At 37.7% G+C, this 18,727-nt stretch overlaps 1 protein-coding gene across 1 annotated transcript in view; it reads right to left on the reverse strand.

The window, feature by feature from the left end:
* tafa3a (TAFA chemokine like family member 3a) overlaps window positions 1-16,249 on the reverse strand; it is an 86,548-nt gene extending 70,299 nt beyond the window's left edge. The window contains exon 1 of the mRNA XM_055050464.1: window positions 15,887-16,249. The gene's annotated coding sequence lies outside the window, so the exon portion shown is untranslated. The remainder of the gene's footprint in view (window positions 1-15,886) is intronic.
* Between the last annotated feature and the right edge of the window lie 2,478 nt (window positions 16,250-18,727).

The following is an 18,727-nucleotide window of genomic DNA, read 5'->3' on the forward strand; positions in this document are numbered from 1 at the left end:
GTTGGGACTGCATGGTGTTTTATAACAGAAGACTTTCTGACAGGAAAAGCTGAATTGATTAACCTTTATTTATCCATGGCACACTTGAAATGAAGGTTGTGCTTTGTTCAGTCATGTTGCATTGCATTTACACCAAAATGCCTGCAGGGGAGGATGAGCGGAAAGCGCGCAGACCACCAACCCTGCCGAGAGTTATTTTTCCTTCTTCTTTTTCCCAACAGATGGAAGAGACAGCTTCTATAACATATCACAGTTTATTAGCAGAGAGCCAGGCCCGTTCCATTTTTCTCCCGTTTTCAGAGAACGTTATTCTTCTCTTCACAGCAGGCAGAATGACACGCCGACACATTCTTCCACTGCTTTTTTTGGGGGGGAGAAAATGTTCTGCCGCTGAGTCTTTCCAGCCTTCATTTCCAGAGCTATAAGGGGAAATGCTTTTCACAATCTTGAGTGATTCTGTAATGCAAATGTCCAAATCCATGTCTAATTCTCCAGTCCTAGTGGTCCCTGAGGGGCCTTATGGCCAAGATATGCTATATCTTACAACAGAATTATTGCCTGTCAAGTCTCACACCATTAATTCGGTGAAGCCTCTGCAAACTGTTCACTGTCAAGCTCTCAAATCCCTCCTCTAACCCCCACCTTCCTGTGCCTTCCTTTCACATCTTATAGCCCTCATTTGAAGATAATAGGCCATACAAGGGTAGAAGTGTTCTTTTTAATTATGCCAAACATTATGAGGTTTGAGTTCTTCCTCGATGCTAATAGATAGATGGCAGCTGTGCATCTTTGCATAAGAAGCGCTTTATTGCTCCTCCATTTGGTTAGTGTTGTTGATGGCTTACAGCTGATCTTTGCACACCTCATTTGACTGGAGAATTAGAGGCTGGGAGGCTCCGGTGGTGAGACCTGTGAGCGTAATGAAGTTCTGACATCTGATTAGAGAGTAAATGTCAGAACTCACACAGGAAATGACAGGAATGAAAGATGAAGTAAACATTGAATTAATTTGAACATTCAGAGATCCCGAGAAAGTTGATTTTATGTCAGGCGGTCTAAATCAGGAATTAAATTAAAAGCTACAGCATTTATTAGATTCAAAATGAACATCAAAATAAGTGATGACAGTTAAACTACTTTGAATCACTCGAAGTCTGTCTTCATGCAAAACTAAGTGTTTTGCGAGATTGCATTCAAATGAATCTAAGTTTCACTTTTTTGGCCTTTGAACTGAACAATGTTGAGTTATACATGATGAAGGTTAACTAAGTGCAGTCCTCCCTGTTGGTTCTGTACAGTGCTCTATTCAGGAGTGAAAATAAGTTTAAATTTGAGCAACCTTTATGGCAAACGTTAGTTTCGTTACCAAGAACAAAATTTACCCTTAAATTCAAGACCTTCAATTTTGTTTGTGTGTGTTTCTGTGAGTAGATATCAGGTATTATGCACATTAATCTGATTATCAATATTAGGGATGCCGCACTCCTCTTGTTGAAGTTAACGATATAAACTGAAGACTCACATCCACAATATAAAAACACATAGATCATGCCCTGTTTATGTTGTTTTTGTGGAGAAGCTTCTTGCAGACAGGGAGTGACTTCAGTTGGGTTTACAGGTATAACAGGCCAGCAAAGAACTAAATCTATGGCTTTATGCATTCTGTCTCTTTTAAAGCTCAGCACACACTGTAGGGTTTCAAAAAACGTGCAATATTTGAACATCTCACTCAATAGAATAGTAAGTCCTGTCACACTGCTTGAAAGAAGATGCCACACTGTACAACTTCCTGGTGAAACACAGTCACATGCAACAGATCTGATGGATGTATCCGTTCTCCAATAAATGGGCAGGAAGTTACAGGTCTTAATGCACTTAATGTTAGAGTCAGATGCTGAAAGGAGGGAGAAGAAATGAAAACAGGCAGCAATAGAAGTACTCATGGGTGACCAAACGAATTTAAGAAATCTTTTGTAAAGTTTTTGTATCACTGATAATCACACGGTGTGAACAAAACTTATGTTTATGACCATCGCAAAGAGAAGTTTAGCCAGAATGTTGCCATCAGAATTTCAAACTCACTTTGCTTCCTTTCACCTTATTGCAGGAAATGAGAGCAACTTTATTGGGATTTAGGAAGTTTATGAGAACAAGGAGAACAGAAGAGAATTAAGTGAATGAATAGCTGCCAAATGTCAGGCTGCAAATGCTACGCAATAACATAACATGCCAATTTTCATTATTACCTAGATATTTTTAATTAGCTACTTTGTTTTATACATGATATAATTGTAATTTTCTATAAAATCTTCCAAAACGTAAGAGATAAAATGCTGTTGATTCTGTAGATGATCTAATTTAGGTCTTTGGACATTGTAACATTTAGACACAAATGGAACAAGCCTTTGTATATACAGCTAATGTGTCAACACCTCCCAATTATCTAGCAGTCGACTTATACAAAACTCATTTTCAGCATTGTAATCATTTCTTTTGAGCTCACTCTCAACTGCCCATCCGTTCATCCTTCAACCCTTCCTCCTTTTATCCAAACTCTCTTTATGCTCCATTCATCACCTCCAGCTTCTTCATCCTTCTCACCTTCACTTTTATATCCATACTGCCTGCCTCTGTCCAATTTCTATACCTCTTTACAGTCATCCTTTTATCCCCTCATCCTACTTCAGACATCCCACTCCTTTGTAGCAGTTGGGGGTCCCTGGTCAACTTGAGGAACCCTTTTCTTCACAATCAGCCATGCACTAAGTTACAATTAAGTAATTCTCTTGTCCCGCAACATCCACCTCTTCTCCCTTCAACAAATCGCTGAACTTATGTCATTGAGGTTCCAAAATGGTATTAAATGTACCTAAGTAGCAACATTTCCTATATTTGTGTTTAGTTTTTTTTTTTCACATAAATTGAACACTGTAATTAATATTTTTGTACACAGATCTGTTTTTTTCAAGTCACTAATGAGTCAGTGGTATATGTGTTAAAATCCCATGCATGATTCATACACAGCAATGTGCTGCTTATCACAGTTGTAGTGTGATTAACAGAGCAGATCTAGAATTCAAATCTGAAGTGAATGTTATGTCTGCTCCCATCATTATTTTTGCAGATACTCCACCTCCTTCACTTTGAACAAAAGCTTATGTGTTAATGATTAAGTGAGAAAGAGTAAGAATGAGCAATTTATGTTGGGTCTGACAATATGTCTGAGGAGTAAAGCTGAGATCAAATCTGAAGAAACAGGAAATACTTGAATATCATGCTAAAGATAATTTCAAACTTTTCATCAAAATGTCTCCTGAGCCTAAGTTGGGATGAAACGGAACAATACAGGTACAGGTTTCAGCAAATCAATAACACTCACAGAGCTCATTAATTACAGCTGCTTTGCAGAGGTGTACAGGATTTTAAAATTACCCCTGTGCTCCTAACACAGGCCCCAAACCCCATAGAAGACATATTTATTTTCTTCTCTTTAATTCTGTATTTTCTTCCCAGCTCGCTTACTTGCAACTTTGTCAGCGAATGTGGGAGACAAAATAATTGCCTCTATATTTCCTGAATTGATTTCCTGCACAGCTCTAATACAGTGGTCAGGCTGGGCACTCAGGCATTCATGACAGCCTCCAGTATTGAAAGGCTTTTTATTTCAAGACAAAAAGAAGTACTTAGAGGAGTCAAGACTTAATTTTCTACAACTAGTTATCAAGGCCAAGTGCTAACAATGAAAACAAAAATATCTTTCAAAGCTTCAATTTTTGCACATTTTTTGATTGTAAAACCACATGACCAGTTTTGAAAAATCAAACCATAGTTCACACAGAAACAAATAATAAGAATATTTATCGTCACTCTTTGGACTGTTTGTTAGTTTAGTTCCAAAATTGTTTTTTAAAGGCCAGTCAAAATGTAACAAATTATCAAGAAGCAAGTACAAATTACCATCAGAACTCTAAATTGACCCATAATTTAACTATTAGCACATTTAGCATCGCAATAATTTTTAAAATAATTTCTCATTTCTCTTTATTATATAAACAAGTCAATTATTTAATTTAGTGACAAGGAAACACAGTATTAACAGTATTAACTTTAGTTTTCAGATCAACACACTAAGCCATTGTTCATCCATGCATTCATTCTAAGCAATTAACCTACTGATTCTGTGGTTTTCTCCACACGGTCATGACCTGCAGCTTGATGGTTCAAAAAAAATGGTTTCCTTTTGCATTTTCAGCATGTGAAATTGCTGAACAGAAATAAATAACTCCCAATTAGATTCAGGTCAAATTTGAAGACAAATGCACCAGTTCATAGCCGGCAGCCTGCAACCAATCCCACAGCACAAACCAAAGAGCCATGAGCAAAAGAAGTCCTCTTAAAGAAACTCTTAATACCTAGAAAAGGTCACCTTGCCATAATAAAACATCTTATAAAAGTGGAAAGAACTTCTAGATGTCGCATTGTTTACATACAAGCTGACTGTGACACTAGAAGCACAACTAACTGCAACAGGAGTTGTGAAAATAAGCTTGAAATTTCCATGATTGTCCTATCGTTATATTTTTTTAACTTTTCCAAGTTGCCACTTTTAGCAAACACACATGTTTTCAGCAGATTTCAATACATCTGTTAAAATTTTTGACTTTTTATTAGTGATCATTAGTGTATTAATGGCTCCTGCAATGATGAGTGACATGTTGGGATCAGCACAAAAATAACATGTAATACCACAGACATTGTTTTAGCCTTTCTTGATCCTCTGGTTTTAAATTGGCAAATATTTGTATCCTTCTTTTCAGTAGTGCCTCTTTTCTCTGGATTAAAAAAAAAATTTAATTCACACTTACTTGCCATGTCGTTCCAAATCTCCAGCAATACGAGCAGAGCAAATTTATATTGGGTAAACTGTTGCCACCTGAGTGCTTTTATCACAGTATGACACATTTTAAAAAAAAATCTTTTTACAGAACAATTTTGCTATTTTGCAGATTAAAAAAAATCTAACAGCTCCAACAAACCACACCTGTTTCACAGCAGGAAGAGAACCATAATAATTATATGTGCACACTCTAAAATATAGATGCGGCCGATTTTATAAAGCAGATGTTTCAACAGGCTTGACTGCAACCTCTTCTGGGAGTGCAGCAGCACAACAGCAAGTGAATTTAGGTGAGACAGATTTTTAAGTAACAGCATATTGTGATTCTTTCATACATGTTGGCCAAATGAAATATCAAATTCAATGCCGTGGTCAATATTAATAAAAACTCCAAATCATATTAACATTGTGAACAGTATTAACCAAGTATAAGTGAAAAATGATAAAAAAAATTTCAAATGAGCATCGAATTGGAATTTGAAACTCACTGGGGCCGATGCGCAAAGCTATTTTGCAGATCTTAAATCTCTGCAAACCTGAGTTGGCACATGCCTGGAATTCATGAACCAGATGCAAAAGCAGAATGGTTCCTAAAACAGAGCTAACAAGCAAGTATTGTTGCTGCTCTGACACAGTTTGACTGCATTTAATTGAGGTTTTTCTCCTGCTCAAAGCTGGTGGTAATTGTGGTGCAGAAGAAGAAAAATGGAAACCAGAGACATGGAACATTGCTTGCTTTACAGAGAACAAGTCAAGGATGTAACAAAGTTAATTAATCTTCTCACCCAATGAGATATGGACGCTATCTTTCAAAAATAATTTCTCCATTGAAATAAGTTGTCTAAATTATGACTAAAAGCAGTTTCCTTCATTAAAATACAATTTTTTTTTTTTAAACTGCAGCTGTGGAGTATTCTAGTGGATACATCAAATCTGCATATTAATAACCCAAACATATGCCATGCAATGTGTGATTGTTCTAAAAAATTTTAATGCAATTATGTAATAGTAGCGGTAGAGTACTTTTGTGTAGACTAAACATGACACTTCAATAACCTCATATTTTTTTTGCTCCTTGCCTTTTATATCAAAATGAAGCAGTTAAAGGAGGCATCACTCCATTGTCTTACAACTTGCAACATCACATCTGACATAATTTCTCCTGTCAAACATTGTGGAATATATTGCACAATGCCTTTACATCTATGCTGAATGAATTAGCAATAACATGAAATATAATTTTCCATCTCTGTGATAACCTGCGTTCATTAGTTAAGGCCTGATGCAAATTTGTGCACATTTACAAAATGTAATGCTTGTTTTTTTGTTTTTTTTATTCCATGTATTTGGTGCCATCTGCATTATGAATTCAATATAGCAAAATAAAATTATGGCAGCATGGCTGATCACCTCAGCTGACTTTTATAACATTATGGCTCTTAATTACTTAATATTCATTTTACTTTCTTTCTATATATTTGCCCTTTGACATTGCTAGATCTTTGCCTTAGGCGAGAGCATCTCTTTAAAGGATAGAAAATGTGAAGTCATGCTCAGCAGAAACAAAAATAGGTCAGTTGAACAGACTGAGAAACAGAAGGGAAAAAGGTAGTAGACTACATTGTCCACTTGCAGCTGCTTTGTGTAACATAAGATCTCCTCTGATCTGTCCCATGGGGTGGCAGCACCCTTTGAATCACTTCCGCGTGACTTTCTGGCATCACGCTTTCTGTGTGAATCCATCACACTGTCTATGTGAAGAGATGAAGACGTGACATGCTGGATCAGCACAGAAAGTAAGAAGTGACGAGTGGGAGTACATTAGCCCCCTGATGTCAAGTAAGACATCAATTAATGAGGAGCCTAGAAATGTGTCCATCCACACAAACAGTGCAACGGGATGCCACAGGACGCCTGACTCAGGGCTGCAGATGTCTGGAGTGTTTCAATTACTGAGGTCCCTGTTTTAAATGTTTAAATGAATTAGGAGCATGGAAATAGGTGTTAGGAGGCAAACAAGAGATAGAAAGGGAATTACAATAAAAAAAATTTAAAAAAATTATGCAGTAGAAATATATTCAGTGTTCATAGTGAAACTTGGTAGTCATACCCTCATCAGTATTGTATCAGTGTAAACAAAAGGCTTATTTACACTAATTTTCATGATGTTGTATATAATTGTATTCTAATTATATACAATAAGTACACAATTGTGTTATATAGTAACGCCATTATGTGTTGGTATAAAACACATAACTGTAGCCTGTAAATGAAAATCACAATAAATTACTATTGTAACAAATATCAATATTTACAACTTGAAAAAATGTATAAAACCTACCACTGCTGCCTCTAAACAGTGTTTTTTTTTTTTTTTGAGGTTTTAAATTCCTGACGCATACCTGTACCATATTGGTGACACGCACCCTTTTCCAGTTTGGTTTCTATCAAACTGTGCAAGGGCACACATCATGACAGTAGCATGGCTGATATTTGTATCAGGCTCTGTCAGCAGGATGCAGAGTAAACAAATCCCCACTGACTGGCACCCGTTCCACTCTACAGATTCCAGCAAAGACAACTCAAATCGGATTCAAAAACAACACACTTAGATTTCTATTTTTCTTCACAGATGGGAGCATCACGCACATTGCTTGTGCTTTTGTCTCCAGTACCTGAAACTGGAGTATAAACAGCAATCAAATTGACACAGTCCCACAGAGGCGACACAGATGTTTGGTGATCTGGGCTTGCACCTGCCTTTGAGACAAAAACAGAAAGACGGGTGGCCAAAAAAAGTAATGGGACAGGTAGTGTGAAGGTCTTTTAGTGTGGGTGGATGCCTGTGAGTTAACAGTGCACCAATGCTTCTGCTCTCTCTTGATTTTCTCCTTCTAGCCCTCTGTCATGCCAAAGTCCAAAGCCCAGGAGAAATTAGTCACCCAGCACACTATGTCAAGGATGGTGTGTGTGATTCTGTGTGTGTGTATTTGTGAAAGTGTCTGGGAAGGAAGGAGAGACAGTGAAGATAGAAGACAGAAGGGAGGGAAAGGGAAAAGTGTATAACTTTTCTTCCTATCTGAAAATTGATGCCGGCTGAAAAAAGGACATCAATCTAAACATCTAAAATTGTGCTGCAGAAAACGCAAAGGCTTCACTGTGCTGGAGAAATACAGCAATAGATAGAACCTGCAATAGTCCATAACAGTAGATGTTCACAAAAACAGCACAGTGTTTGAGGGACCTGCATGCATTGCCTTTTAAAAAGTATGCATTTATTTATTTATTCTCATAAAAAGTACCATGAAAGTTTATATTCTTTAGGCAATCTCAAATAAGCAAGAACATCTTAAAAACAGACCGTCCTTATTTATATGGATGTCATTGAATACTTTTACAAGGGCAGTCTGTGCTGTGGTGAGCACAAAAACCAGACTGGAAGAAATCAAAGCGGTTGGTTATTGTTAGAAAGCTATTAACTGTTTACACACAGCTTTTTCTGATGAACGGGAGGTTGGAAATCGGCCTGTAATTCTGCAGTAGTGATTTGTCCAAATTGTTCTTTTTTATCACTGGTTTGATTACTGCTGTTTTCAAAGCCTGGGGGGAAACGCCTGATGAGAGCGATAAGTTTACTATTTGGATCAGATCAGTAGCAATAACTTTTCATTTCTTTATTACATCAGTAACATAAATCTGACTGATGAGTCCAAATTCATATTCTGAGTGACAGAGAAGCTTTTTTGATGCTTTTTCTAATGCTGGAAGTCTTTTATGAAGAGAACTGACAATTCAGGGCACGAAATACAACACACACCTCCAGCTGCTGACATGATGAAAGGTGCAAAAAGAGCAACCTAAAGCTATTCCAACGTGTAAGTTCCTAATTTGCACATCCTCCCCTCCTCTCATTGCATCCGACTCCTGCCAAGGTCACAAGTGAAAATGGAAAAAGAAGAAAAGTTGAGCAAAGCAGGCAAACCATCTTTCTGAAAATATATACTTGTGTATCATTCTTTTGACAAGCCTCCCCTTTCTCATACTCATAACTTTTTTTCTCTGAGAAGTATTTTCAGAGCAGAAAATTCCTCCAATGCTTTCAGCTTAGATTATATGGCTTCTGGTCCTCTAGCCTTCCACATTAAAACCTGACAGACAGAAACTGTGTAATTTATTAATACCAGTTTTTTAATTAGTCGCATCCCTGTTGCATATTTCTTGCTTTCTTAAACAAAGAACAAATGAGCACAGCCAATAGGAGCATTATGTTGAGACCTCACAGATAAAATGTTCTATCTACATGTGCTGAAAGCAACAAAACACAGAAGAGAGAAAAATAAATATTACCAAGACCCCTTAGGCACCACATTGGCTAAAAACAATGTGGTGCTAGAAACAGAAAGAAAGCAAACCAAAAAAAAAAAAAAAAAAAGGTAGCTTCTATTGTCCCTAAGGAACCAAGGTTTAGAAATGGGGCCTCAAAAATCTCCACTTCCCCAACCTTTCTACCGTGCTGAATGTAAGGGGTTTGGGGAGTTACGTTCTTTGCTGTGGTGCAGGAGAAGGTGATGAGAATTCAGCACAATGGCTCAGTACTGGGTGTGAAAGCTGCCAAACACTGAATATCTCAAGAAAAGGGAACAGACAGAGGAACTGAAAAGAAAGTTGATAGAGCTGCAACCCGCCATCTTGAAAAATTGAATTATTCTGCTGGGGCTCCTGTTCTCCCTCAACCCTCATCATCCTCAGTTTCCATAACACATTAAGAGTTAGATGGAAAATGTCCACTCAAACTCATGTGGCTCCCACTCAGGATACAGAGTTTGCTCTGAATTGTCAGGACTCTCTGGACTACAAAAACGCATTTTGCTTGCGTTTGCCATCCCTGCACAGCTAGAAGTCCCTTTCACTGAGTTAGCACAAAACTGACTTAAAGGTTTAAAGGTTCGCTTTTCAGTAGCAGTTCTGTGGAGGTAGAGCAGTATGATTGTGTTCCCTCTAAGGAATGAGCTCACCCTGCCTACATATGTGTTGTAATCAGAGCTGCTCCTCTGTGTGTTGTTCCAGCAAGTTAGCCACTCATCACCTGAGTATTGTTCAGATCATTTAGACTGCTGATTGGATCATCTTGCACTGAAATGCTCTTTGGCTGAAATGTGCTCCAAAGTGATAAACAAGGTCCAGATTATCATAGTACTAGTACTTTTCTCAGGAGGACCTCATAACAATTGCTGGTAACAACTCACTTCAATGCCTCTAAGAAGTTTTGATTTTACAATATGTGACCATTCTGGTTGCTACAGAAAACAGTCATAGGGTTTTATTGCTACTTGCATTCTATCAACAAAAGCTTGAATTTATTTTTTACTAAATGAAACATCATTTCTGCTTGAGTAGTTCTCGACATGTACTGAAGAAAATTAGCTTTTTTGATCGTTTTCTTGGATGTGACTGCATCCTATAAACTTTGCCAGATAATAAAAAGCAATAAATGCCAGCAGACTCAAAGACAGGTAATCATGTTTCCTTCAATATGCTGAAGTGTAGCTCAATGATTTACACTTATTTGAACAGAGAAACGTAGTTTGTAATATTGATGTTTGAAAAATCTAGTATGGGAATTAAAATTATTTTCATTTTCTGTATAAATCCATTAAACGTTGAAATGTATTCTCAATTTTTTATTTTTTATTTTTTTTTTATGTGGGTGCTCTGTTAGGAAATTATGACCTATCATTATTCTTACGTTAAGAGCCTAAGCAATCGATGAAGATATGCTTTTAGAAAAAAATAAATGAAAAATAATTAAATTTTCAGGCCACTCAAATAATTTTCAGACAAATAATCATTTTCATAAAATGTAAAGCACAAATTATTAAATGTTAATAAACCCAATGTTTTGCTTTCAATTTCAATGTAAATGAGAATATTTTAAATAAATATTTCAGACCTGTAATGATTTACAGATTCTTTTATAAGTAAAATCAGATTACTTTATTTGTTTTGTAACAATGTTGTGCATTCAGTTTATTATTGAGCAGGTAAAAACATCAAAGTATTCTTCAAATTTGACAGAGTTACCTTTTAAACCGTACAACTGCAGAACTTTGCTGTAGTTCTGAGATCAGGACTCATGTAACTCAGTGTAACTCAGTGAGGGTTGAAGGTCACCTTGATCATTAACACATTTTTTTACTCTGCCAACAAACTGTTGATAGATCAGGATTTTGTAAAGGCCATTTTTTGTTTTTCTTAAGCCATTTTTTAACTAAAATGGTGATGAGATTAGGATCCAGTGAGATCACATTTGACCCTGAACTATTTTGAGCTGTTTTAAGATTTACTCATATTTTCTTCTGCTGTCATTGATATCGCAAAGTACAAGAGCCAATTCTAACAAAACATGATACTGCCATCACTGCATTTCAAAGTTAGGATTTAGTTCTTAGACTGGAAAGTTTTCACTACTTAGTTCAGTATGAATAAACAAGAACAATGGCCAAAAACATGAACATTAGTTTCATTCAATCATAGGACATGTTTCTAAAAAAGCACATCCATTCACTCAGGGTAATCCAGTATTTCGCATAATGTCTCTCTGAGACATTATGTCTCTTTGAGAGCCCATTCAGCATATATTGGTACATAATATTATGCTCTAACAGTTTCAGCCAGCATCCTATTCATAAAGTTGTTCTTTTGTTTTGGGTTGCATACAAACATGTAGCACCTTCACATGTTCATCTCCTCTTATACTCGAATATGATTGAGCAGATGTTATGAAATAAATTGTGGACTTTCCAAAATTGTTGAGAAATATACTAGTCTTACTGTATGTGAACTTCTAACTTTGAGGAAAGTAACAAAAGAAAAGGCTAAAAACACCCATGCTTTTTTTGATGCTTTTGAGAACATTCATCTTCATAATTTTCTCGTTTCTATATTGAATATATGGATATGTTTTCTATGTTTAAAGTTGTTTTAAAATAAACTTGATCTAAGAAAATCAAAATGAAGGCTGCACTCTTCCAGCAAAGCGGTTCTAACAATAGCTGTTAAATAACAGTTATTTTGAGGGTCAGATGAACTTTGCCTGATTGCTTGTATTCAAGTCATGTGGACTCAGGGGGAAACATAAGGAGCTGACCATCATCAAATAACAACAATCCCCCTCGGCCCCTGAAAAAAGAAGTTTTAATGATGCAACGGAAAATAAAAACAATCCTCTGCACACATGCATCATTCAACCAGCCACTCAAGATCTCCTGCAATACATCAGCTGCACACACAAACATCATCATCATCACCTGCCTCTCTTCCTCATGTGCACCAAATACCCAAACATGCACACAGCAAAGCTGCATGAACAAAATAAATAAGAGATGTGGTTGTGCTTTCCAGCCTAATCTTCCAGAGAAAAATTGTGCACCGCATCAGCACAGATCAGCCCTGATGAGTGATTAGGACTCTGCTGCCTCCCACAAAAAACAGTTTGTTAGTTTATTGCCTTAGTGTTTCGTTTGTGTGTTGTACTTCATTTCTGCAAGGCTGTTCCTGAGAATATTCCTTTAAATGGCATCTATAAAACATGAGGGATGTTCTTTGTGTCCTCCTCCTCTTCTTGACATGACGGAGCAGCACACGAGCATCCCAGTGCTGCATTTCTTTTGTTACTGTAGTGCTCTGAATCTCCCCTTAAGCACCAGACAGATTCACCTCAGCAGTTTGAGCTGGCAAGCTGAGAGGTGGAACAAAAAGCTCTCTAAACACATTAGCCTATGAACGTCACTGAGCAGCAAATCTTGAGGCACTGAAATCGAGCGTAATCATGTACACTTAGACAGATGGTGGATTTTTTTTATTGTTCTGTTAAACTAAACCTGTAAAGTCGGTAGGTAATATAACGATTCTAAAGTGATGCAAGAGACATGGTTTTATGGTTAATTTGTGACATCACTGTGTATTTTCTCCTTGATAAGACACTGAACAGTTGTGTGCATGCCTTTTGCATAAACAGACATACCTTGTATTTTCACACCACATGACATCTATAAAGTGTGTTGAATGAGGACATATTTAGAAGTACTGCAGGAAAAAGAGGAATTTTAATAGTAAAATTGCACAATACCCACACAGACCTTTATAAAGCGCAAAAACTAAAGTGCTGAACGGTTTGTTTCAAGCCTGAAAACACGCTACGGATTTTTTTTTTTTTTATTATTAAGCCCTATTGATCTGACAGCAAGAGAAGGAAAATGGTGAAGAACACAAATTCAGCCTGGGGTGGCTTCTTAAAACTAGAAACAAGCCTCTTATTGTGATGTTCTGCACCGTTCTCTTTTTCTAGATGTCACCTGGTGGCTCATGCATTTCAAGGACGCTTTCCAAGCCTCACTCAGTGCTCTGAATTCTTCACTCTGTTGTTGCAATACCTGCTTGCTGGTAGCTTTTAAAAGACAAGTGGAATTGCGAGGCAGTCAGTCTCACCTCTTTATATCGATTCTCTGACAAAGCTGCAGTGTTTCTGTCACATGCAAATAGCACAAAGGCTCAAAATGTTTGCTTCACCTGCTGTTGGAGACCACACATGGCAAAGTGCACTATTGTGGTGTTATGGTGGCAAAAGTATTTTTTATTTTTTTTTGTGAGGGTAAAAAAAACAAATTGCCACTTTCTCCATCAGAGTCTGCAGAGCAAGCTTTTTCAAGTCTCCGGTGTTACTGTCAAATACAGTGGGGCTGTCACAGAGATCCCATCTCCAGTAATCCCAAGGTGGCCTTTACTCCGCCTGTCAGCAATAGCAACCAATAACCCTACACAATAAAACCCTCCAGAACAACAGTGGGCCACAGGCGGCTTCAAGGGCTACTGACGGCGATCTATAAAACAATATAATGGGTTGCCTGTCAGCGAGTGTGAAAGGGAAGATCTACGCCTCCTCTGACTCTCTGAGGGGACTTCAATTAATCACAGTAGAATTGTATCAGGCTGCAATAGGAGTATAAGGTTATTACCATCCCTGTATTCTGCAGGATGAAATGCGATGATAGCACTAATTGAGGAAAAGGAGGGGAAGAAAAAACAGCTGACCACACAAGGCAAGGTGATGAAGGGCAGCTGAAGGAACAAGGTGAAGACAGACTATAAGTGAGAAAGAAAGAGAGAATGATAGTCGCGTCAGTGATGTGTAAGCACAACGGTAAATATCTGCATTCTGTGTGGAAAGCAGCTGACGACAAACACAAGAGCCAATTTTGATTAGAGGCTCTGTTTGAGCGTTCCAAGCATTTCTACAGGAGCAAAGCCTTGTGCTTTTGTGAAAGTCACAGAGCAAGAGCTTGTAGGTGAAGCTGTTTTACTCTTATGGTGGATTTCACAGGAAGCACACTGGCCCCTGCTGTGGATTCAGATCTGTATTTGATCTGCCTGTAGAGCTTTACTGTGGGGAGCCATGTTCAGGTAACCTTTCCACTGATACGCAAGATGGAAACTCACAGATTATTTAACGCCATCCAGTTGAGATGTAAAAAAAAAGGATGAAAAAAATCCCACAGAGTCAGACTCGACCATCCATTTTGATCAACCAAAAGTGAAAGTATGGCTTAATATGTAGAGCTGGAGTTGCGTCTTCTGTTTAGAAGGTCATTTCAATCAAAAATGAATGAGTAGATAAAATAAATCCTTGCGTAAATCATAACAAATTTAATTCCCTAAAGGAATCTTTTTAGTTGCACTAGAGAGGTATTTTCTGTTTGGGAGCATCTTGCAGTTTTCCCCTTGCTTTGACCTGGAGATTATAATTATTTATTACATTTTTGAGTTTATTTTTAAGCTTTTTTCCAAAATCCAAAATGCTATTAATCCATAATAAACTGTTTGATAGAAGTAGTTGACTGAATCCTCATTTGTGCAGCAAAGTATGTGTTCCTAACCTTTATTTCATTTTTATTGAACTCAAGGTGCATCACAGTACATGCTCTTGATTGATGAGTTATAGACAAACTGGCAGATTTTACATTGAATGATTTTAATGACTGGGGTTTGGGGGTGGGGTTAGATTTGACTGTTGCATCTTTAAATTTTATTGTGTTATTTTAAAAGGTTTTTTGTTTTGTTTTAGAATTTTGCAATTATATGTGTTCATTTCTTCTTCTTTTTACTTCATTTTTTTTCTTTTGCAGTTTGAAGTTATTTTTTGTTCTCTTCAAAGATGAATTTTGAAAAGCACATTAATTCATTTAAACTTTCATTTTTCATAGTGTCACATTTTGTCATTCAATATTCTTGTCTAAAATATGCAGATGAAACAGGGATTATTATGAGTCATCATCCTCATCCCAAAAAGATGGATTACTTCAAATGCAGTAAACTTTACATCTTCATAAAAACTCTTTGGACTTTTAATTTTTCTTACTTGATATCAGTCACCAACCCACTCACAGAATGTTTAGGTCAGAAATGTCAGATATTCCATCCTCTTGCATGATTTTCTCTGAATTTTGCTGCTGCTTCACACATCTCTGTTGATGTCTCATGAATTAACATTTCAGACTTGATCTGATCTGATCAGGCATGGATTTAATGCAGGGATTAACCTGCCATCCTATGCATGTAACTAAAAAGCCAGTGCAGCTAATAGGCAGAAGAAAAAATGTCCACCAGTTTGTGAAACAGCTCAAAGAGGAGAGAGAAAAGAACTGATGCTGGCTCTGTTTAAATTGAAGAAGTCAATAAAAAAAGATCTGATTTTTGTCTACATGCTGACAGTAGAAAGTTAAAAAATATGGCAACCAGCAACAACCAGCACAGGACTTATAATCGTCAATTTCCAAATTGGTGTCAGTGATACCAGTAAGCGTTTTGGAAAATGTTCAATGGTTAATCTCCTTGTTTGATTTTTTTTAAATCATCTTGTTGAATCTTTCAGCAACATCTCAAATACACAAATAATTAAAAGCAGAGAGGTTAAAAACTGCAAAGCCGACCTACCTGCTTCTGTGCTCTCAGTTAATCCCCGATAACCGTCCTTTTTTTATTTATTCTCCATTGCAAACCGCAAACACCACAAACATGTTCTTAATGGAATTACCATATCCTCCTCGATAAGAGACGCCCTGTACGGCACCGAACCTGAAACACGCGGTGGGCTGATGCCACAGCTCTACAGACGCGCAATCCAAGAGTCAGAGGACTCGAAACTGAGCGCTGCTGGTTACTCGCAAGCTGCGAACTTGAAAGTCTATAAAAGTTGCGCGTCCTCCTGATGTGACTCACAACTTCCCATCCGCCAGAGCCGCTGCAGCTGGACTCGGAGCCGGACACTCGGACATAGTTTCACGATTGAGGCAGGGTGAGTTTTTTTTTTTTTTTTTTTTTTACAATCCTCCTTCAACAAAGTGAGTTCGGTTTGGCTTGGGAAACAGGTTCGTGCAGTTAAAGAAATGAATCCGAGCTGTTAAAGGAATGTCAGCGCAGCCGGATTCAAAGCCTAATGTGTCTGCGCTGGTGGTGTTTTAGCGCCATCCAGCGGCCATCCAGAATTTAATCTGCAGTTTTTGTGGACTCTTAAATAATCTGAATGCTTCATTACATACAGAAAAACATAAAAAAACAGAGATATATTTTTGTAGTACCCCTATCTTTATGCCATTGTTAATTCCCATCTATCAGATTTATGAAAACACAAAGTAAAGATCACCATTGATATAATTTTAGAGAAAGAGTTTTGAGATATTTTAGTGAGGGGAAAAAAAAAAAGAAAAATTGGAAATTGCATGACATTATTTGGGATGGAATGAAGGCTGAGTTTATCTTGTGTTTGGACAAAAATGCATCTACTTTGTTGCATTTTATCCAAAAAGACAATTTCGTTTATGTAATTCTGTCACTGAATCACTTCAGAAAGATCAATAAAAAGAATAAAGTAAAATATAAAATTAATTAATAAATAAAATTAAATAATTAATTAAATGAAAAGGAATACATTGTCAATGATGGCAAAATATTGACATTGCATTATCCTTTATTTAATTCAGTTTTGCACAACATATTTTTACATCTACCAAACTACCACCAAATGTTTTGTGCTAAAGGACCTTTGCAAATCGACTGTTCAGCTGTTTCTCAATAAAAACTAAATCATAATGTAGGAGATTGGGCACTTTTCTGAATGCTTTTTGTCAGACCTCAGTATACAGTGTTTTCAGTAGTTGTAGGATGCTTCACATAAATTTAAAAATGACCAAAGCTTAATCCTCTTGTAAGTTGTGATTGTTTTTCTATAAGATATGAGCAGTTTCTTCTGGATTTTCTCGGTTCTCTGACTTTCTGCTTCTGGTCCACCTACTTTTTAACCACCAGGTGAGAAAATAGTGTGGAGCTTTTAAATTTTTCAGCACTTGGACTTTTTTGAGAAGTTATTTGTAATTTTCAAAATTAATAGGAAATAGGAAAAATACACTCTAACCAGAGTTGCTAAATCTTGTGCATTCTGATTCCACTCACATTCAGCTCTACTCTACACTCCACAAGGCCTTCTTAATTGCATTATCATCTCTCCATTTCTGGAACAGTCTCTTTCGCCTGTCCCTTTGAAAATCTGGGAAAGGTTGGAATAATCAATAGCAGCCTTTGAAAGAGATGGAAGTCAAGCATTTGGACTTCAGGTGAATTGATTTGGGACTGCCCTTAAGAATGTTATCATCATAAAACCAAAGCTCATATAAATTTCCTCACACACACAAACACACGCACACAATTGGAATCCCACACATGGAAGCAGAATCAAAGGGCAGAGCACACCAATCCCTGCTGACCGAGTACAAAAAAATGTCAGCTCATTATCATCGACCAGGGTGAGCTATAAAATTCAAAGCAGATAAGTAGACCAGAGTCAGGCTTCACTGCCTATGAATACTGAAGCTGTTATTTTTGATTCTCTTTGCGTCATTTATATTAAACGGTTCCCAAAGTCATCAAGTTTCTTTCTTCCCCGCCGAGTGTCTCTCACACGTGCTGTGCGATGAAGATGACCTCATTAATCTTTTGGGCATTGTGTGGTGCTGCCCCATCAGGCCCCAGACGCACCCGTTTGTGACAAGGCTCTGCTCGTTAAATCATCTGACAGGATGAGGTCAGCGGCGTAGTGAGGAGCTTCAAGCTGGCCAGGAGCAGATAAAACCAGCAGCATGAGTGGTTGTTGGAGAAACTCAACAACAAGTGTACTGTAGGTGGCAGCGGGGGTGACTCATGAGGTAATCCCTGTTAGGAAGCGTTTGGCATCAAAGCGGAATGAAAGTGTCTGGTTTTGTCTCTTTGGGGTCACACCTCATGAAGAAACACTCCAGGCACCATGTGATTTGGCACCTTTAGGAGGAAATCTCACCACCTCCATTTGTGTTGTCAGTGTAGGTGGCATCTTGCATAACACTCATCACACCACGCTTGTCATCCTGTGATTACTCTCATTTCACGCATGCAACATGACTTGTTGTACAGGGTTTCTGCAGCTCTGCATTGATTGCGGCGGTTCGCAGCTTAGTTTAAAATAACAGCAACCTGCGAGGAGAAGGCCGAGTACTTCTCCTGAACCCTTTCTTTGCTCTCTGCAGAAGTGTGTTTGAAGACAGCAAGACGTCTACCAGAAAATTGCAAGGGGAAAAATAACCGACATTATGGCCTCGGGAAAGGAGCTCTCCATCAATAATGCAGAGGATGCAGCAGTTAATGCCCCCTTTAATTCAACAGGTCTGCAGACACCGGTACAGTTATTCTTCCTGAGCTGCGGACGCTCGATGAGAGCCCCCTACATCAGGCTTTATGGCTTTGTGT

Source organism: Poeciliopsis prolifica, unplaced genomic scaffold (assembly GCF_027474105.1).
Source record: "Poeciliopsis prolifica strain line A6 unplaced genomic scaffold, Auburn_PproV2 SCAFFOLD030, whole genome shotgun sequence".
NCBI lineage: Eukaryota > Metazoa > Chordata > Actinopteri > Cyprinodontiformes > Poeciliidae > Poeciliopsis > Poeciliopsis prolifica.